Below are 19,211 nucleotides of genomic sequence, written 5' to 3' on the forward strand. Positions count from 1 at the left end.
CTTGGATAAGCTCAATGCAAAGCAGGGCTGTGGATAAAGGGATCAGCATCAGGTCTGGACTGCAAGGTAGATTCAGGGTCCTGTTGCCTTAGAAACTAAAAAGCTAAGACAGATGTGGAAGTGGAATGTTGTGACGAGAAACCACTTAACTGAAACTCTACAAGAGGACTGAAAACTGGGGTGGCTTCTCTATATCAAAGCAGCTGAGGTCCTTCAGGCAAAAGTGAGACATTTCATTCTTACTGATATAATTTCAAACAACAAATGATTTCAGAGACAAATATTTTTCACTGGTAAAGGAAGGAAGCAGTAATCACTTAAAGAAAAAAGTCATAATAACACTTTACAACTGCAGGATGTCCTTGGAGTAATATCCGTCCCCATTAACTTGGCAGTTGGCTTTATCCGTGGCTGTTATGTCAGCAGGATGAATGGCAGGGCAGATTTTTCCTTTGTCCATCTGAGTTAATTTTTATATTCCCATTCCTTTCTTCTATGTTCAGCTTTCCATTGGCATTTCCCATTGCCAGAGACTAACTGGAGATCGGCTGGGAAGGCAGTGAGAATATGTAGTTTTCAGGCTTTGTGCCCCCTCAGACAACAGAGCAGCCTCCTGAAAAGAACTTGAGAGCCAAAAGGAAAATCAACCCACAGAACATGCCTCTTCAAGTTCAGCAAATGCCCTCAAGAACAACATGGTCTTGAATGATAATCTCCTTCTTCGGGTTTCTCATCTCTATCAAGATCTTAGCTCATAGTCCCTAACTATCTTTTTAGCTCTCACTTTAAAGAAAATGGTTTTTAGATTTTTCTCCAGCTATTTTAGTTGCTTGAATAGAATGGTTATTTCAGTGAGATTATCCAGTTTACCATTATCCACCCCATCTACTTTCGAATCAATCTTGCACATTCCTATCAAAATAATCTTCCTGGGCGCCTGGGTGGCTCAGTCGTTAAGCGTCTGCCTTCGGCTCAGGTCATGATCTCAGGGTCCTGGGATCGAGTCCCGCATCAGGCTCCCTGCTCCTTGGGAGCCTGCTTCTCCCTCTGCCTCTCTCTCTCTCTCTCTGTCTCTAATGAATAAATAAATAAAATCTTTTAAAAAAATAATAATCTTCCTAAACTCAGCTCTGATCATGTCAAGAGATGGGCACCACACAGGCAAACGAGAAATGATGCCAGCCAGTTTGTGGGGAAGGATATTTTGTCTGTGGATAAGCCCTGATGCTGACCTGAATAAGGGTACGTGAGCCAGGACACTGGGCATTTTTTATTAGGTCACACTATTCAATGTTCTTACACTCAGTGCAACCCAAAATATATTTTTCCAAGCTATGAGTCCTTTCAGTAAAATCGAATCCATATGTTTTTAATTCATGGACAATTGACTCATTAATTATATGGTGAAAACAAGTTGATGTCCTCAAACTTTTCAAACCCTGCAGTGAGGCTTGTTTCTCATCATTTTCCTTAGAAACTTAAAATGTATAATGCCGAAAGAATTTTTCTAGAACATGCTAAACCCAAACTCTACATGGTCTCAATCTGCCAAGCCCTAGAGGAAGCTTAGAGTGTCTGTCAGGAGGGATAGGGTGTTAGGGCCTAAGATGACCCATGTGTCTACCTTCATTGGAATGGAATTTTACACTGTCTTTGACTTTCAGTCCTCACCTCCACATTGGTGACACCAAATTTTTCATCAATGCCGTTCACAGTTTACAAAGGGCTTTTTCATCTATCACTTCACTAGGTCCTCAGTAAAACCTCATGAAATCAGCACTACTAACCAGTATTTTTATTCCCATTTAATAGAGGGGAAGATGAGACTCAGAGAAGTTAGCTGTTTTGCCCAAAAGTTCAAGGTATTTATAGCCAGCCTCCAAAATGGCCCCCAATGGTGCCTGCCTCTCACACTGTACCAGGATTGGGCTGTGTAACCAATAGAAACCAGCAGAAATAATTGTATGTCACTTCCAAGACGAGGTGATAAAAAGGCCATAGCTTCAGTCTTGGGGACTCTCTCTGTCTCTCTCTCATACACACACACAACTCAATCTGGAGGAAGCCACCTGTCATATCATAAGGACACTCAGAGAACCGATGAGAGGCCCATGTGATAAGGAACTAAAGTCTCCCGCCAACTGCCTGCGAAGAACTGAGACCTGCCCAAAACCATGTGAGCGAACTTGGAAGTGATCCTTCAGCCCCAAGCAAGCCTTCAGATAACTGCAGCCCTGGCCAACAGCTTAACTGCAACCTCATTTGAGATCCTGAGCCAGAACCACTGAGCGAAGCCATTCCTGGATTCCTCATTTGCAGTGACTGGGAGATAATAAGTGCTCATTGTTTGAAGCTGCTAAATTTCAGAGAAATTTGTTACAGAGTGATGCATAGTTGATACACAGAGCTATATGTGCCCCCACAATAGCATGACCCAACAGTGATACTGTATATGTCTCTATCATCCCCAAAGTGGTGAATCCTATATTCACTAAGAAATATAAGCAGCTTCTAAACTCAAGATACAATAGTTTTAGGTGATGGGGAAACTGAGAGAAGAAATAAGATCTGTATAGGGCAACATAGAATACTATTGCCTTTATAATGCACTTTTTCATTCTTAAAAGCTTTGGGGCAACATTATCTATTTGATCCCAACAGAATAGTCTCAAGCTGGCACCCACCCTGCCCTTTGAAGTCCCCTTTCTAGATCATAAATATGCCCACTAGCCAGCTCTCACCTTCTGCTTGGGCTTCTACTTGTCATCAGAGCTTCCTTCTTCTGAGAAGGAGGACTATAGCTATAGTTGTCTTCTCAGTGTTTAACTAAAAGGCCTCTACATCATCAAACCATCAGTTGATAAAGAACATTATCCACTGGAGTTGATGGCAAATTGGGTTACTGACAGTATTTCTGAGGCAAGGCATGCTCATTCAACATCTTCGATTCTGCCTAAGCAAGGAGTTGCTATACATTTTACTGAATTGATTAGGAGTCCCTGGAGGTTCTTAAATCCTGAAGGGTTAAGGACTTTTGCTACTCACTTGGCAAACCTTCTACCCTAACAAAGAAGGCTCCACAAATCTCAGCATCTGGCCTCTGTGTCTTTTTATATTCCTGAAATCTGAATGCATTCTCCACTCCTCCCTCTCCATATTCTATCTGAATTCTCTCCACCACTCAAAGTTCAGCAGACACCTGAGAAGACTTTTCTGGCCCCGATTTCAACCCCAAATGAGTTTTCCCTTCTTTGAAACCCAAAGAGCCATCTCACTTTTTTTCTGTATTTCACTTGATAAATGGTTATTTAGTTTCCCCAACATGACTGAAACTCTTTGAAATGAGGGAGTCCTCAGTTACGGAGCACGCACTCAGTGGTAGGCTCCACACTCGGTATTCTGTATAGATTACTGAGTACATGGATGTCATCCCTCTGTGAGGGAGTTGAGTGAGTACTGCCAAATGCTTAATTGACTAGCAGGCTCATTAGTGTCTGCCCACCCCCAGTCTTGTCAATGGATTCGATAAATGATAAAAAGGTCTCTCTCAAGCTTCAGAGTCCCTAAATTTTCCTCAAGCTTCTAGTTGATATGTTCATTAGTGTCTCACTGCCTCCATCCTGTCCATGGCCGCTGAAAGGAGCAGCTCTGAGCCACACATGACCACTGGCCACCTCTGACTGAGCCAGGGATAGATCCTTGACCCAAAAATGGACCCTCTCTTTAGGATTATGGAAGAATGAGGTCTCTAAGGGTCTGAGGAAGTTGGATCACAGGAGGTATAGGACCTTTTACTTCACAGTCATACAGTTTAATCAGCATTGGTGTAGTACCAAGACAATTCAGAATTATGACAGAGCAGAAAATCCAAAATTAGTTAGAAGAAACTGGTCTGCAGTAGGAAGCAGGGGAGTGGAGCAATTGCCCAAATTAAGCAGCACTGAGAAACCTTGAGGTCTCCTGAGACAGGAATGGGTCTGCTCAGTCCTGACTTTCCCTCATTCCCCTGTTGCCTGGCTGAACTTCATTTCTTATCCTGGCTACTCAATATAGTCCCCAGGGGTCCTTCAATAACCTCCCTTCATATCTGGGCTAGTTTGATGGGTCTCTGTTCCTTGCGATAAGCAAGGCTAGAATAAAACAATGCCCAAGATTTTTAAAGTTAAATAGGGATATAGGGTGAACAATTCAGATTCATATTGATACTGAAATATCAAAGTCATCTTCAGGCCATAAATTATACCCAGAAAAAGCTTTTCTAGTAAAAGCTTCCCATTTTATAGATGAGGAAGAAGATACCCAGAAAGGAGAAGGGATTTACTCCAGGTCACACAGAAAATGCTAGAACCTGGGCGCCTGGGTGGCTCAGTTGGTTAAGCGACTGCCTTCGGCTCAGGTCATGATCCCAGGGTCCTGGGATCGAGTCCCGCATTGGGCTCCCTGCTCTGAGGGAAGCCTGCTTCTCCCTCTCCCACTTCCCCTGCTTGTGTTCCTGCTCTCGCTGTCTCTGTCTCTGTCAAATAAATAAATAAAATCTTTAAAAAAAAAAAAAAAGAAAAAAAAAGAAAATGCTAGAACCAAGACCAGGACTTATGTCCCCTCATATTTTTCAGGGTTCATCTATTGCTTTGTCATCATTAAGTCAGCTCTTGCCAATGAGTGTTCTCTGGGGCAGGCAAACAGGACAAAATTAAAGAGAAATAGCAGAGATCATTAGTATTTCCCCACCCCAACCTCACCAATGGATTTTCGGGGAATTTTGCTTAGATTTCAGGCAAACTAAAGGAAAAGATGAGCAAAATGCTGATGTTGCATTTCTTTAAAGACCCAGGTCAGAGACAGAGAAGAGAGAAGTGAAATGAAGTTACTGGCTACCCATTTTAAAATACTATCCATATGCATCTTAAGAGGATGCCAAGAAGGAAAGTTTATCAATTTTCCCATACAAATATGAGGTCTGTTAATAAAAGTATTGCAGCTTCTTGGAGCAATTGTGCTGAGCAGGCAGAACTGCCTGCAGAATGCCCTTGTTACATATATCCTTATATTCCTCCTTGGTAATTTGGTGTTTGAAATAATCAACATTATCTTGTGTTACAATGTATTATATTTCCAGTAACCAGAAAACACCTTCACTGTTCCCATTTCCTCATGCATTTTAGTACCTTAAATATTTTAATATCCCTTCAATTATATGAAAATGATCTCAAAATATTTTTATTGAGATTTAACTTATTTGAATGTCCCAAACAAGTGAAGTAAAAGTGAGTAAGATATAGAATTTTAAAAGTGGTAATTAGCTGGGGCACCTGGGTGGCTCAGTTGGTTAAGCAACTGCCTTCGGCTCAGGTCCTGGGATCCCAGGGTCCTGGGATTGAGTCCCGCATCGGGCTTTCTGCTCAGCGGAGAGCCTGCTTCTCCCTCTCCGTCTGCCTCTCTCCCCTGCTGTGTTCTCCTGCTCTCTCTCTGTCAAATAAATAAATAAAATCTTAAAAAAAAAAAAAAAAAACGGTAATTAGCCTCATAGATGGGCCAAGAAGATACTAAGGAAAGGGAAATTGCCCCAGAGTTAGCCCATAGTTGTGATGAATATGCATAAATACAAACAGAGAAGCCCCAGGATCACTACGAATGAGAAGGAAGAGGACACTCTCTCCTACCTTTAGCTGGAACAGTCACTTCTAACATTGACTGAGCATTTACTCTATGCCATGCATTGCATTAGGCACTTTATATGCATTATTTCATATCATCTTCATAAGAATCCTAGTAGATAGTATTATTTTCATTTTCCTCATTTTGTAGATTAAAAAATATGGAGCTTAGGGAAGTTAATTAATTTTACACAGGTCTACTGGCAGTTAAGGATAGATCTCAAAGATCCAATGTCCCCAGGGCTTTCTCTTTACCTCTCATTTCTGTTTCATTCTAAACATCAGCTTTATTCTTCAGTCTCCTCCGTGTGTTGGGAAGCATGGGCAAAAGTGGTTCTGGGGTCACATTCATACTGTTAATTTGTACTATCTTAAATATTTTAATATTATTAACAACATTATAATAGCAGCAGTGGCAGGAGAATCCAAGAGAAAACTCTTTAGTTGTATGAAAAATCCCAGGAAGACTTTGGTTGGCCTGACTTGATCCATGACATGCCCACCATTATGTTCAAGAAGGTTTTATGACTACCCATGCCTGAGGTCACATACCACCCCTGTGATCAATAAAACAGATGCTGTGACTGGCAGTCTCCCCAGAATTCCTTTATTGTAGTAGGGAAGGAGGTAGGGGGATGATAGGCAGATGAAAGCAGATACCCACACAGCTCCTGTTGTGTGAGAAAGATCATGGAGTAGAGAGCCCAGAGGTACTCCAAGAAGAAGATGAAACATGAGGACAGGCATGAAGATGTTAAATAACATAGTGTGTCTATAAATCTGCAAGTATTTTAGATAGGTCTGAAGGAAGAACAGGATGTGTCTGACAAGGATGTTAAGACCTAAGATTGAAAGTCTTTGGAGAACTTCATGTGATACCCCAAGGAGCTGGTACTTTATCCTGAAAGCAAAAGTGAGTCATGGAAGGACCTTAAGCAGGGAGATCATATGATGAGTTCTGATTTTGAGAAAATGCAGTCTTAGGGTAAATCCACAAGAAGTGTGAGCAGCAGAAAAATCAGTATGGAAACTGACAGTAGTTCAAGCAAGAGAAAATGAGTAAATGATTAAAAGCGGTGGCAGTGGGATTGGTGATGAAGAGAGGGAGAGCAGTGATCTAAGGAGGCAGGATTCATAAAAGAAAATCTGAATTAGATTGTTCAAGCTGTCCAGTGATGCTCAGCCACCTTCACAGCTGCTCCACCAGGACCACCAACATAGCAATGAACAAAAGTGTCCACATAAACAGAAGCCAAATCGTGCTGGCCTCCTAGAAGTAGCAGAAGCCACATCTCCACCACCTACAAGCCTTAAGTTGAAACTGCTGGTTTTGCAATTCACAAAGGACACTTTCAGCCCATGGCCTTGGAAATGGAATGATGAGGACAGAAACTTATCCGGTAGGTCTGTTAATCAACAGACTGTAACAACTAGATCTCCAGAAGGCAGCATGGCACATGGAAAGAGCTAGGCCATGAGGGCAGACAGACCGCAGTTTGGCTCCTGGCTCTGACCCATTCTGTGTTTCTTGGACCAGGGCTTACACTCTCAACCCTCCGTTTTCACAGGAGATTTTTCCCCTGGAGATGGTGCCATTTCTTTCTCAGGGGTTTTATGAGGACTACAAATAATAGCATCAGCAAGAACAAAACAAATTTCAAATGTGGTTGGAAATGAATCTGTTTGGATCCCTAATTTGTTTTGCTTGAGGGGGCAGAGGAAGAATAGCCAAACTAAGGGACATTTATGCTTTCTACCAACAAGTGAATTCTCGCCATTTATACACTAAGGTGACGGAGTAAAGTCAACCATGATAAACAGAGTTCATCATCAGAGTGTGTACATTAAAACTGAAGTGAATTAATTCAATTTCTATAACATTTTCTAATAAATTACATTTTCTTCTTGAACTTACAATGAATAAGATCTCTTACCAAAAAAATGTAAAGTTTTACAATAATCAAAGACATATGATTAAGGGTCACATTCCATAGGAGATAGCCATAAATATTTGTACTTAAATAGCAGGTCAGCACAGGAGGGTTTATCCTTTTCAGCAAATAAGTAGTGAGAAATTTAATGTACTAATTCAGAATACGTACAGATATAATTTCAAAAAAAACATTTGTCCCACTTGGCTAAAATTCTTGCTTATTGGCCATCTTATGGTAACTGATTTGTAAATATCCTTTAACCTCCTCTCCTATCTTCAAAACATAGGATAATGAACTAGTCCGAGGCTTTCTATTCCTCTAGTCACTTGGGTTAAGTCTTCTTTTTCACTCCTATTCTCTTTAAATCTGTTGAGATTTATAGCAATAGTTCAGCCACCATTGTGACCTAGGAAAATATGGCTTTTAATTTTCTGTTTCCATATATGAAAATGGCCTAGCATAGCACGTTGCCTGAAGAAGTTCAGGCACAGAGGTAAAACAGGGCTCACTGTGCTTCCTGTCTGGTCTGTGTGCTCCCTCACCCTGGAAAGCCTGGCAGAGGAAATCCAACCATTGAAGTCCTCCCTGGGGAACTCTCTGCCGTGCTGTGGGGGCACAGAGAAGATGTGGCTCTTTCTAAATCTTAACCAGAAAATGAAGGCTGGTTGGGGCCAATATAGTCAATAATGTGTCATGATAAACAATCATAAATCATACATGTGGAATAGCTACTTTACTCCTCAAGAAAATATAATTTCTTCCCTCATCTGGCTTCTCTTTGCTCTCCTAGACTGGCTGAGATCCATTATAATAAAAGTAGATTCAACTTGCAGGTAACTAGAAGCAAAAAAACTCAACAAAGTTAGCACAGTAAACCTTCTCCCATGCCAAATACATGTCACATTATTCTAATACAGGCGACCCTGGATTTAAAGCTGCTGAATTGTGATGCCCCCTACTTTTACACCACAGTAAAGACCAAACCCCATATTGATGGCTTCCAAGTTCTGCAAGCAATGCTTGGGCATTCCAACGGGTAGCCTGACGTGCTCACCACCATCGGCAATAACTCAGCTAACATCATCAGCAGGTGTGCTTAGAGTAAGACAATCTCTTTCAAATGGCTCTACACTTTACCTTTGCAAATTTTCTGTACACTTTTAAATGACTTGCTCTTTACTCTGTCAAAGAAAAAGAAAATTTGGCAAAATACACAGAATGTCAAAACTACCCACAATAAAAGGCAAGACAATCAATCTCTTTGAAAAGGAAACATAAGAGTTTAACTTTGTGGTAGGAGAAATGAATGTGAATGAGCAAACTTCCAAGTCCAGACTGTCACACTCAATGCACAAACACAATTCTGAAGTTCAAGGAAACATATCTGGAGACTATGAAGAGCACTGAGCCAATGCAATAGACGGTCTTTAATAAAAAGAAAAGAAAAGGAATTATTTATCAGATGGAAAATCTTACACTGTGTAATGGGGGGGCTGAAGCCACTTCTTTGCCTAGTTTGGACCGAGCAAGTCACCTTGGAAAGGGTCTTCCTTAGTGAAGGAAGAATTTATGGGGTCTTCCTTATCTGACAGGCACTCATTGTTCTAGAAGTGTATATAACAGATGTTTTTTAATCTTCTAACAAGGTAGGCTTTTGAAGGGTAGAACTGATGCCAAAAGAAGGTATAGTAAGCGGAATGATTTTTCTCAGGGCATTTTGAGAGGGAAGGAACAAAACACCCTCCCCCACCCCCATCCCTGCCAACACCTGCTCCCTTAAATCCAAAGTTAGGAAAGACTTTAGTGAAGACTAGGGTTGTCTGATCCAAGTTCTGCTGGCCCAAGGAGACCCGAAGGGCCCTACAGCATGACTGTGTTGGTGTGTCAGTTCCATCTGGGTGTTCCGATCCAGGCTGGAGCTAGACGCACTTCTATATTCCGCCACCTGATACCACGATTCCTGCTTTGAAAAAGCAATGGATGAGCAGGTAAATGTGACCAAGAGCAACAAAAAGGCCCTAGAGATCAAGCATGTGGCACTACAAGCAGGATCTGGGTGAGCAAAAGCATCATTCCAGGATCTAGAAGGACTACTTGGAATATGGAAGACTAGCCTTCAAATGAGATATCACATAGGAGCCACAAAAGCACCAGCAGGGCTGACCTGTTTCTCCAGTTATTACACCAGAAGTATGAACCGATTGGGAAGCTGGAGACTGAGAAAAGTCCACAAGATGGAAATATTAAGTGCCTGCTAAAAGCACATGTCAGGGATTGAGCAATTAACTTGAAAACCTTATACTAAGTGGAAGAACTCAGTAGAAAATGCTACATATTATATGCTTCCATTTATGTGAAAAGTCTAGAATAGACAAATCCATTGAGACAGAAAGTATATTAGTGCTTGCCTAGGGCTAGGGGAGGGGGGTGCAGAGTGGATAGAGAGGGACCGCTAAATGGGTGCTGGGTGTGTTTTCTGGCATGATGAAGATGTTCTAAACTGATATTGTGGTGATGGGTGCACAACTCTGTGAATATACCATCAATCATTAAATTGTACATTTGAATGGATAAATGTTATGGATGGGTAAATTTTATGGTATATAAATTATATCTCACTAAAGATGCTTTCAAAAAGAAATAAAGTATATATTTTATTCTCTCCAGAAAAATGGAGATAATTTTTCTCCTATGTGGACTATATTATCTCATTTTTCTCATGAAAAGATTCAGCATGGAGAGGCAATATATCGCAGTAACTAACAGCATTGGGTTTTAGAGTCAGACTCTCTCAAAACACTCTCTTAAAGCTGTGTTTTGTACAGTTGTGTGATTCTGTGTCTCAGTTTCCTCATCTACAAAATGGGGATATAGCAAAACCTACTTCTTTGAGTTGTTGGAAGGATCAAATGAAAGGGGTTAGCATAGTACCTGACATGAAACTGAGTGCAAAATGAATGTTCAATATTCAAAAGGGCCTTTAAAATATGCATATTTACTTATATGTAAAATATTCTCTCTGCAGGGTCCAAGAAACTGATAAGGTTTATTGCATGGGGGACAGAAACTGGGTGGCTGGGTGAAAAGATGCAGGAGGGAAATATCCCAGACTATATAATCTTTTTTATATTTTTGGAATTTTCAGTCATGTAAGTTTATTACACATGCAGTGAAAAATTAAGTTTAATTGGTTTTTGAAAAAGAAACAGGACTTTATTTGTACCCCAAACCAGTCTAGCAGGCTAGACTAGTTACACTTGCAGGTTCCAGGATCTGATAGAGCCAACCAAATACCTGAAAATCAGGTACAAACCTTGGTAAAGACACACATCTTATCTAGAGAGAGATTTCAATAATGGGGAGTTGAAAGATACCCAATGGAAAATTTGTTACTGTAAGCAATAGATAATATTATTGGTTCAGACAGAAAACTGGTTGATTTAAAATCAAAAGGGCGTCATGATGATATGGTAGTTAGTTAAGAGCGTGGAATCTGTAGCTAGACGGCTTGGTTTGAATTCCAGCTTTGTCATTTGTGATTTTTAACCTCTCTGTGCCTCAGCTTTCTCATCTGCAATATGGGGATAAGATGGTAGGGTTTTCGTGAAGACTGAACGAGGGAAAACTTAGACTAGAACTTAGAACAATAATGAATGTTGGTTATTATAGTTTGTGGAGTTCCAGGGAAATTCCAAGCTCTGATACAGAGGCATGGAAGAATTATCTGAAGAGTTGAATGAAAATATTGAAAAGACAAGCTATCATCTGAGGAAGGTGTTCCATGTTGGAAAAAATTAAGTCTGTTAGAGGAAAATGTCTTAGAAATTATATATACCCAAGTAAGAAAAATCAGTAACAACTATAAAGCAACAAATGATCAATAATTGGGTTGAAATTAAAGAAAATGGAAAGAAAAGAGAGACAGGAGCAAGAAGAGGAGGAAGAGAATAGGTTGCCAGTTTTCTGTTATTTACTATTTTTTCTGTTATTTACTATTTGAGTTTTTCTGTTACTTACTATTTCAGAGGCATTCATGAACACTGAAATCAGAAATTTAAAAAATGTTGGAAAAGGCAACTTTAATTTTGAACACTGTTAAAAAGTGCTTAGACCATGAAGAATTTCCAGGTTGCTGGAAAGAGATTCCCAATGAAGAGATATCTTTTGTTTAAACTTCATTGGACACTTATTTGAAAAAATTCTTTGGGGGGAAAATACATATATGAGAAAGATTATTTTTATATTTTATATATATATGATTTGTTACATATGTGATACATATATAATGAAGAAAGTATAATAAAAATGAACATGTATGGACCTATCACCCACTTAAGAGTTGGAATATTAGCAAAATCATTATTTCTTTATGTGCCCTTTCCCTAGACCATTCATTCCCTAGCTTCCTTCTCAAAATATTGTTCAGTTGCTCTTGTTTTTAGGCATTTTAAAAATGTTATCACGCTGTATGTATTATTCTATGACTTATTTTTCTCATTCTGCAAATATTCATCTATAATGATGCATCAATGTTAAATTCATTGAGTTTCACACACATTGAAAAGATATTCCACAATTAAATATACTCCTGTCAATGGCATTTTGATTGTTTCAGGATTTTTGCTCTTATAAACAATGCTGGTCAGACCATTCTTGCATGTCTTTTTTCCCCCCTAGCTTTTATCAAGCTAAAATTGACAAATAAAACTTGTGTGTATTTATGGTATACACCATGATGTTTTAAGATACACTCACACACACACACACACACACACACACACACACACTTTGTGAGATTATCACCACAATAAAGCTAAGTAACATATCCTTCACCTCACATCATTATCATTTTGTGTGGGTGCAGTGAGAACGTTTAATTTAGCAAATGTCAAGCATAAAATATAGTATTTTAACTATAATCACTAGCCTTTGACCAACATCTCCCCATATCTCTTACCTCTACACTGTTTTCCATGATGGTACCATCGCTTGCATCTTAGTATGGATATTTAAAGTATTTCTTTGTGACAGCCGTGAGTGAAATTGCTCAGTAATGTTCAGCTTTACAAAAGAATGAAAAAGTTGTTTTCCAAAGTAATTGCACCAACTTACACTCCTATAAAGAGTGCATGAGAATTCTCATAGATCACACCCACATCTACACTTGGTATTGGCAAACTTCGTAATTTTTGAGATTTTATGTGCACTTAATTTACATTCTCCTGATAACTAATGATATGTGAGGGTCTTTTCTTATCTCTCTTTGCATTTGTGCTTCCTCTTTTGTGAAATGGCTGTGATCTTATGCCTATGAGGTGAATTATCATTCAGTTCTCTTTTTTTCTGAAATGTAATCCTCCACAAGTTATATACATTGCTGTATAGGGCTTATCTTTCCATATATTTTGATGGAAGATTTGATTTCTTAATTTTAATGTAATCTAACTTATCAATCTTATCTCTTTTAAGAATTCCTTCCCTAGGGCACCTGGGTGGCTCAGTTGGTTAAGCGACTGCCTTCAGCTCAGGTCATGATCCTGGAGTCCCTGGATCGAGTCCCGCATCGGGCTCCCTGCTCGGCAGGGAGTCTGCTTCTCCCTCTGACCCTCCCCCCTCTCATGTGCTCTCTCTCATTCTCTCTCTCTCAGATAAATAAATAAAATCTTTAAAAAATAAATAAATAAATAAAAATCTCTTAAAAAAAAAAAGAATTCCTTCCCTACTCAAAGCTTTCAATAAAGTTTTAAAATTTTACCTTTCACATCTAACTCATTAATCCACTTGGGAATTGGTTTTTGTGTATGAGTTAGGGAGTTAACTTTATTTTTTCCTCATATGGAACACCAACTTTTCCAGCACCACTTTTTGACTATTCCATTTTTCCTTAGTGATTCACAACACTACCTATGTCAAATACAGAATTTCCCCAGTATACTTAGGGCTCCTTCTGAGGTCTGGTTTTTTTCTTTCATTGTCTATTTTATTTATGATATTAACAGTACTGCACTGTTTTAATGACAATAGCTTCATAATAAAGCTTAATATAAAAGGAAAGTCTCCCGATCCCTCCACCTTATTGTTCCTTAGGACTATCTTGATGATTCTTGGATTTGGCTATTCCACGCATCTAACAGGTAATACTGGCCCCATGCCAGGCTTGCTTATTATGTTCTGGTAATATCCCATGCCCCGCCCCCCCATATCTCAGTGGTTTAAAATGAGCAAAAAAGGGGCGCCTGGGTGGCTCAGTTGGTTAAGCGACTGCCTTCGGCTCAGGTCATGATCCTGGAGTCCCGGGATCGAGTCCCGCATCGGGCTCCCTGCTCAGCGGGGAGTCTGCTTCTCCCTCTGACCCTCCCCCCTCTCATGCTCTCGCTCTATCTCATTCTCTCTCTCAAATAAATAAATAAAATCTTTAAAAATAAATAAATAAAATAAATAAATAAAAATAAAATGAACAAAAAAGTGGCTCACATTACATAATTCCTGTGTCAGCTCTTTTCCATGACACCCCCATTCTACAAAGCAGAGACTATTAGGACAGCTGTATAACGCTCATTGCTGAGGAAAAGAGGGGCAGAGGGAAAGAGAGCTCTGGAGTACGGTGCCCTGTCAATGCAATGCTCTGATAAGAAATGACACATGCATCCAAATGTAACTCACTGGCCAGAACTGGTCACATGGCCCCACCAGACTCCAAAGAAGTCAAGAAGCGCAATCTACCATGTGTCTGGAAGGCAGAAAAAACTTGTTGAATGAATAGCTACCATCACACGGACCACTACCTTGAAGGCCTCAGCACCCTTCCAATGGGCTTACAGAATGTACAGATAGAAACAAGGGGGTGGAAGGTCAAGAGGCTGAACTCAGGATCTACAGAATCCTACTTCATCATTTTGCCCAGGGCCTATCTGGTCATTTATTTTGTGGAATTTTAGATTCAAACTAAGACAGGGCTTAAATAAACTTCTGGCAAAGGCTGTGGAAATAGAACGATATAAGTCACCTCTCCGAGAGTGGAAAAAATTAAATCAGAGAATGAATTCACTTAGTTTGCATTAAAGGAAAATTATGAAGCTGATTACTTGGATCTCAAATTCCTTTTTTCCAGAAGGGATCTTAAACCCCTTCTCTTTGTAGCTAAACAGAAAACCTATCTGCTGGTCAATCATGTGAAAGAAAATGTTACAAGTAAGCTGCATTTGACTATTTCTAATTTTTATCACAAATTATAAACCCTCTCTGTGTGTTTCCTTACACTGTTAATTTCTTATAGTACAGATCTGACCAAACAAGTCTGAAATATGAAATATTTTAGATGACTTTGAAAAGCCATAGATTAAATTGTTCATAAATCATACATAATGTTAATAAGTTCATCATTTCAGGTAAGACATCGTTGACAATGACGTCACTCCATTGACTGCATTTTTCTTTTCCCTCTTAAAGCTGAACCATTGTTAACACGGTCTCAAAAATGTCAGTGTGACTTGCTAGCATTTGAAATAGATACCATGGCACTCTTGCTGCCACATTTGTTTACAAGTCTGAATTTTAAGAAGTGCCTATGACTATTTCTACATCTAAATACAATAAATACAAAGTCTCACTTTCCCATAAATACATATAACTAATCTACACCAACAAGTCCATAGCTGCTAAGCAATAGACAATGAATTCTTCTGACTTCCACCTGTCCCCCAGAAGAAAGAGCTAGCACTTGATTCAGCACATCTGGTGAAAATATGTGTAAACACAAACGAAACCATAAACATAATGCCTGAGAAAGGTGAGGACCCTGTGTCAGATTGCCTGAGTTTGAACCCCCATTCCTTCACTTTTTAGTTGTGCGGACAGGGGTGATCATAACATAGAGGCTAAGAGGCGGCATTCTGGAATTAGGTTAGTGGAATCTGCCTCCTGCTAGCTATGAGTCTTTGGGAAAGTTATTTAAACTAAGCCTCACTTTCCTCATCTATAAAACAGGGATAATATTAGTATTTACCTCATTTATATTTTTAAAGTGCTTGACATTCGTGCCAGGTACATAGTAAGTGTTCAATTAATAACTCTTATTATATTAGTAATATTGATAGTATACAAAGGTACTTATACTTACTACAGGGAAAATGTCATTATGCTTGTCATTACAGATAGCCACAAGTTCACCCCTAGTGCATATGGATTGTCTTCACTTTCCAAAGATCACATTTTTTTCCTACCAGCTCAGTTGGGAAACTTAGACATTACTAGATATATGGACATAGGATCCTAGGAATGAAATCAGTGTCATCTTATCAATATGCACAAATGTGAGGATCTGAAGGTACATCCCTCATGGGGAAGACAGGGGTATAAACCCCCAGGGCAAGCAAACCCATTGCCTGACCACATGCTTCACTATCTGTCCCAGAGGCTGCTCCTCCCCCAGATATCTGCAGGTTGTTCCAGAAAACAGGTTGTTCCTCAAGAACACAGCCTGCATCCCAAGAGACCAGAGCCCTTGATTGCTTTGTTCAAAGACATGTGTGATTGTAGCACAGAGGGAACAAGTTTGGGTGATCGAGGAAACACTCCCGAGTTCAAAGGGAAGGCTTACACTGTGGGCTGAGGAAAGAATCTCACCAAAGTTCCCATGGCAAGTTGTGTACTGTCATGTCTCCAATATAGAAACACCCCCTCAGTGAACAGAAATTTCCAGATTTTCTATTTCCACTGAACTGGGTGTCCTGAGATAGAAGCTAAAGGCATCTGGAATTTTAATGTTTTACTAGCCATTATAGATCCTCAATACTGGCTCTTTCCTCCCAGTGCTGAGAAATAGTGGGGAACATTGGTAATGGTGTTGAAGAGAATAAGGCAATAACAAAATGCGTCATTCTAGGCCAAAGGTCACAGGGACGCATCTCTTCCATGGAGGGCTCAGTGATGAGTGCAGTACGGGACCCATAGCCCATCTCTGCTTATGGCTTTGCCCTGAGAACCCTGCTAATTGATAACAGGTCGCAACTCTTCATTTCTTTCTCGTTCACCTTCTACAAGCGCCTTTGGCCTCTCCCTCACCTGGCTGATGCTCATTTGTTCTGATGACACATCTCCCTTCCACTCTCAGGGGCTAGCCCAGCTCTGTTAGCCACAACTCCCCCATTTCCTGCCCAGACGCCCTTTCCTGAATAAGCCTATTCATCCCACGCATGGGAGAAATTGGCTGATCCCTGAGCACAGATTAATGCAACTGCCAAGGCTGGGTTCTTTCCAACAAAGTGACCTGTTTTCCCCCCAACAGACCAGCCCATGAACTCTGAAGGGTATGTGTGTGCGCGGATATGTGTGCACACGCGCGTGTGTCTTAACAAAGCAGTAAAAAGCCAAGAATTTCTCATTTAATTACCTGTTTGATAACTAGTTGTGCAACTTCTTCCCTTTCTCCCTTTTTTCTTTTCAAATTTTCCAAATCCATTTATTAATGCTTATGATGCTGACAGCTGACATCATTGATACTTTAACAAAACCACTTAAAATTAGCCAAATATTGGGGCACCTGGCTGGCTCAGTCAGTAGAGCATGTGACTCTTGATCTCAGGGTCATGATTTCAAGCCTCATGTTGGGCATGGAGCCTACTTTTAAAAAAATTAGCCAAATATCTAAGATAGTTACAGGTACAAAAGATATACAAATTAAAACAATTTGTAGTTGACCATAACTTCTGTATTCAGACATGATTATAAATGTAAAACTTTAGAAAAACTATACACCATCTACTCTGAGTGGTTTACATCTTAGAAAACAAAACCAGTCTTTCTTTGTTACACATTTAGTGTTTCTGGGAGGCTGAGGAGAGAAACACCATGATGCTTTGAACTCTTGTTCTTTTCTCTTATTGGCTGTTGTACTCTGAGGTAAGTGTGGTGACAGTCCATGAGACAGGGCTGAAGACTTTCCAGAGTATACACACAATCTTTTGAACTAAAGATTCATGCCAGCTTTGTCCTGTGATTGCGTAGAACGCTCAATGAAAAACCACTCCGGCAAATAACTGATGGCAAATACTTGAGGTGTGGGTTAGCATCCATCAAAGTTAATTCTCCCCCAAACACTGCTAAACTTTCAACTTTGCAGTTTGCAGACTGCTAGTGAAGAAAGTATTGGGCAAGAAACTGATTTACTGTGGGTGCAGCTAGGTCAAAAGCAAAGCTCATTCAAAACTCAGTGTTGCGGGGGCGCCTGGGTGACTCAGTCATTAAGCATCTGCCTTCGGCTCAGGTCATGGTCCCAGGATCCTGGGGTCAAGCCCCATGTTGGGCTCCCTGCTCAGCAGGAGCCTGCTTCTCCCTCTCCTCCCTGCTCCTGCTCTCTCTTCCTATCTCTGTCTCTCTCTCTCTCCAATAAATAAAATCTTAAAAAAAAAAAAAAAAAAAAAAACCCTCTAGGCGTTTCATTCTCAGGACTTGTTTCTTGGTGTAGGTATCACCTGTAATGTCCACAGACCCTGCTACTTCGGAGAAGGGGGGTAGATTTCTTCAAATTTTGAAGCCAACAGCATAGCATCAGTGCCCCCAAGCTGAAGTTTTCCTCCCAACACAGACATGGATGAGAGGAACCTATCAGTGTAGCTCACAGCCAAATACAGGGTCTCATCCTGTAGTTTATATCCTTCTCTTACTTCAGCTAACCGGTCCACAAGGATAGCCTTCGTGCTATGAGGGCTGGCTGTCTGTTTCTTCTGTAACCCAGGGTCGGCTTACATTTCACCTCCATTTCCTTGAGGTAAGCGTGAATGTCCTCAGGGTAGTCTGGCACTTCATTAACACTCACTGGCTCTTCATCTTCTAGTAGAATTGTTATGTCCACAGTGTGTGGTGACTCAAAGCTACCATCCATTGGATAATCAAGAGGCACCAGCGATTTTCTTGATCCAAGAAAGTAATAGCTGAGTTAAAAGCCCGGACATTTTCATGTTCTGTTTTTTAGATGGAGCTAAAGTCTCGATCTTTTAAGTCTCTTCTGCTTCCTCCACATGAATGGTAAATGCAGGCTGTTTACTGTTTGCTTTCCAGGGAGGAACAGGAACATGCTCATCATTTATAGAAGATACTTAAGAGGTACAACATGTCATGTCTTGGGCCTCGGTTGTGGTGCTGGACCATGCGGGCCCCCGGGTCTGGGGCTGCTGGGTGGGCACTGCTTTCTCTTCTCGGGGTTGCTGTTCTCCTGGTCCTCTTGGAGCACCGTGTGCAGCAATGTTAGCAGTGCCCAGCCCGCCTTGAGGGCCACAGGCCCAGATGCAGAGCTGCCCAACATCACTGCTCCCAGGGCTCTGGCTTGATCCACCTGCGGTGCCAATCAGCATGTACTCCATCCCATGGAACCCCCTGAAGAAGTGCTGGCCACCTGCGGGCTCAGGATCGCGCAGGAGAACCCCCCCGCCAAGGTTGCAAAAGGCGCAGGCAAGCACTGCGGGGCAGGGAGGGCTAAAGGTGCCCTTGAGAGAAGATATTTGCAAATGATATATCAGATAAAGGGCTAGTATCCAAAATCTATAAAGAACTTATCAAACTCAACACCCAAAGAACAAATGATCCAATCAAGAAATGGGCAGAAGACATGAACAGACATTTTTCC

General features: G+C 40.6%; 1 pseudogene; it reads right to left on the bottom strand.

Annotated features, from left to right (window-relative positions):
* Positions 1–17,395: 17,395 nt before the first annotated feature.
* Positions 17,396–18,890, bottom strand: LOC118004582 (annotated as a pseudogene).
* Between the last annotated feature and the right edge of the window lie 321 nt (positions 18,891–19,211).

This window comes from Mirounga leonina, unplaced genomic scaffold (genome assembly GCF_011800145.1).
Source record: "Mirounga leonina isolate KUSES-001 unplaced genomic scaffold, KU_Mleo_1.0 Mir_93, whole genome shotgun sequence".
Lineage (NCBI taxonomy): Eukaryota > Metazoa > Chordata > Mammalia > Carnivora > Phocidae > Mirounga > Mirounga leonina.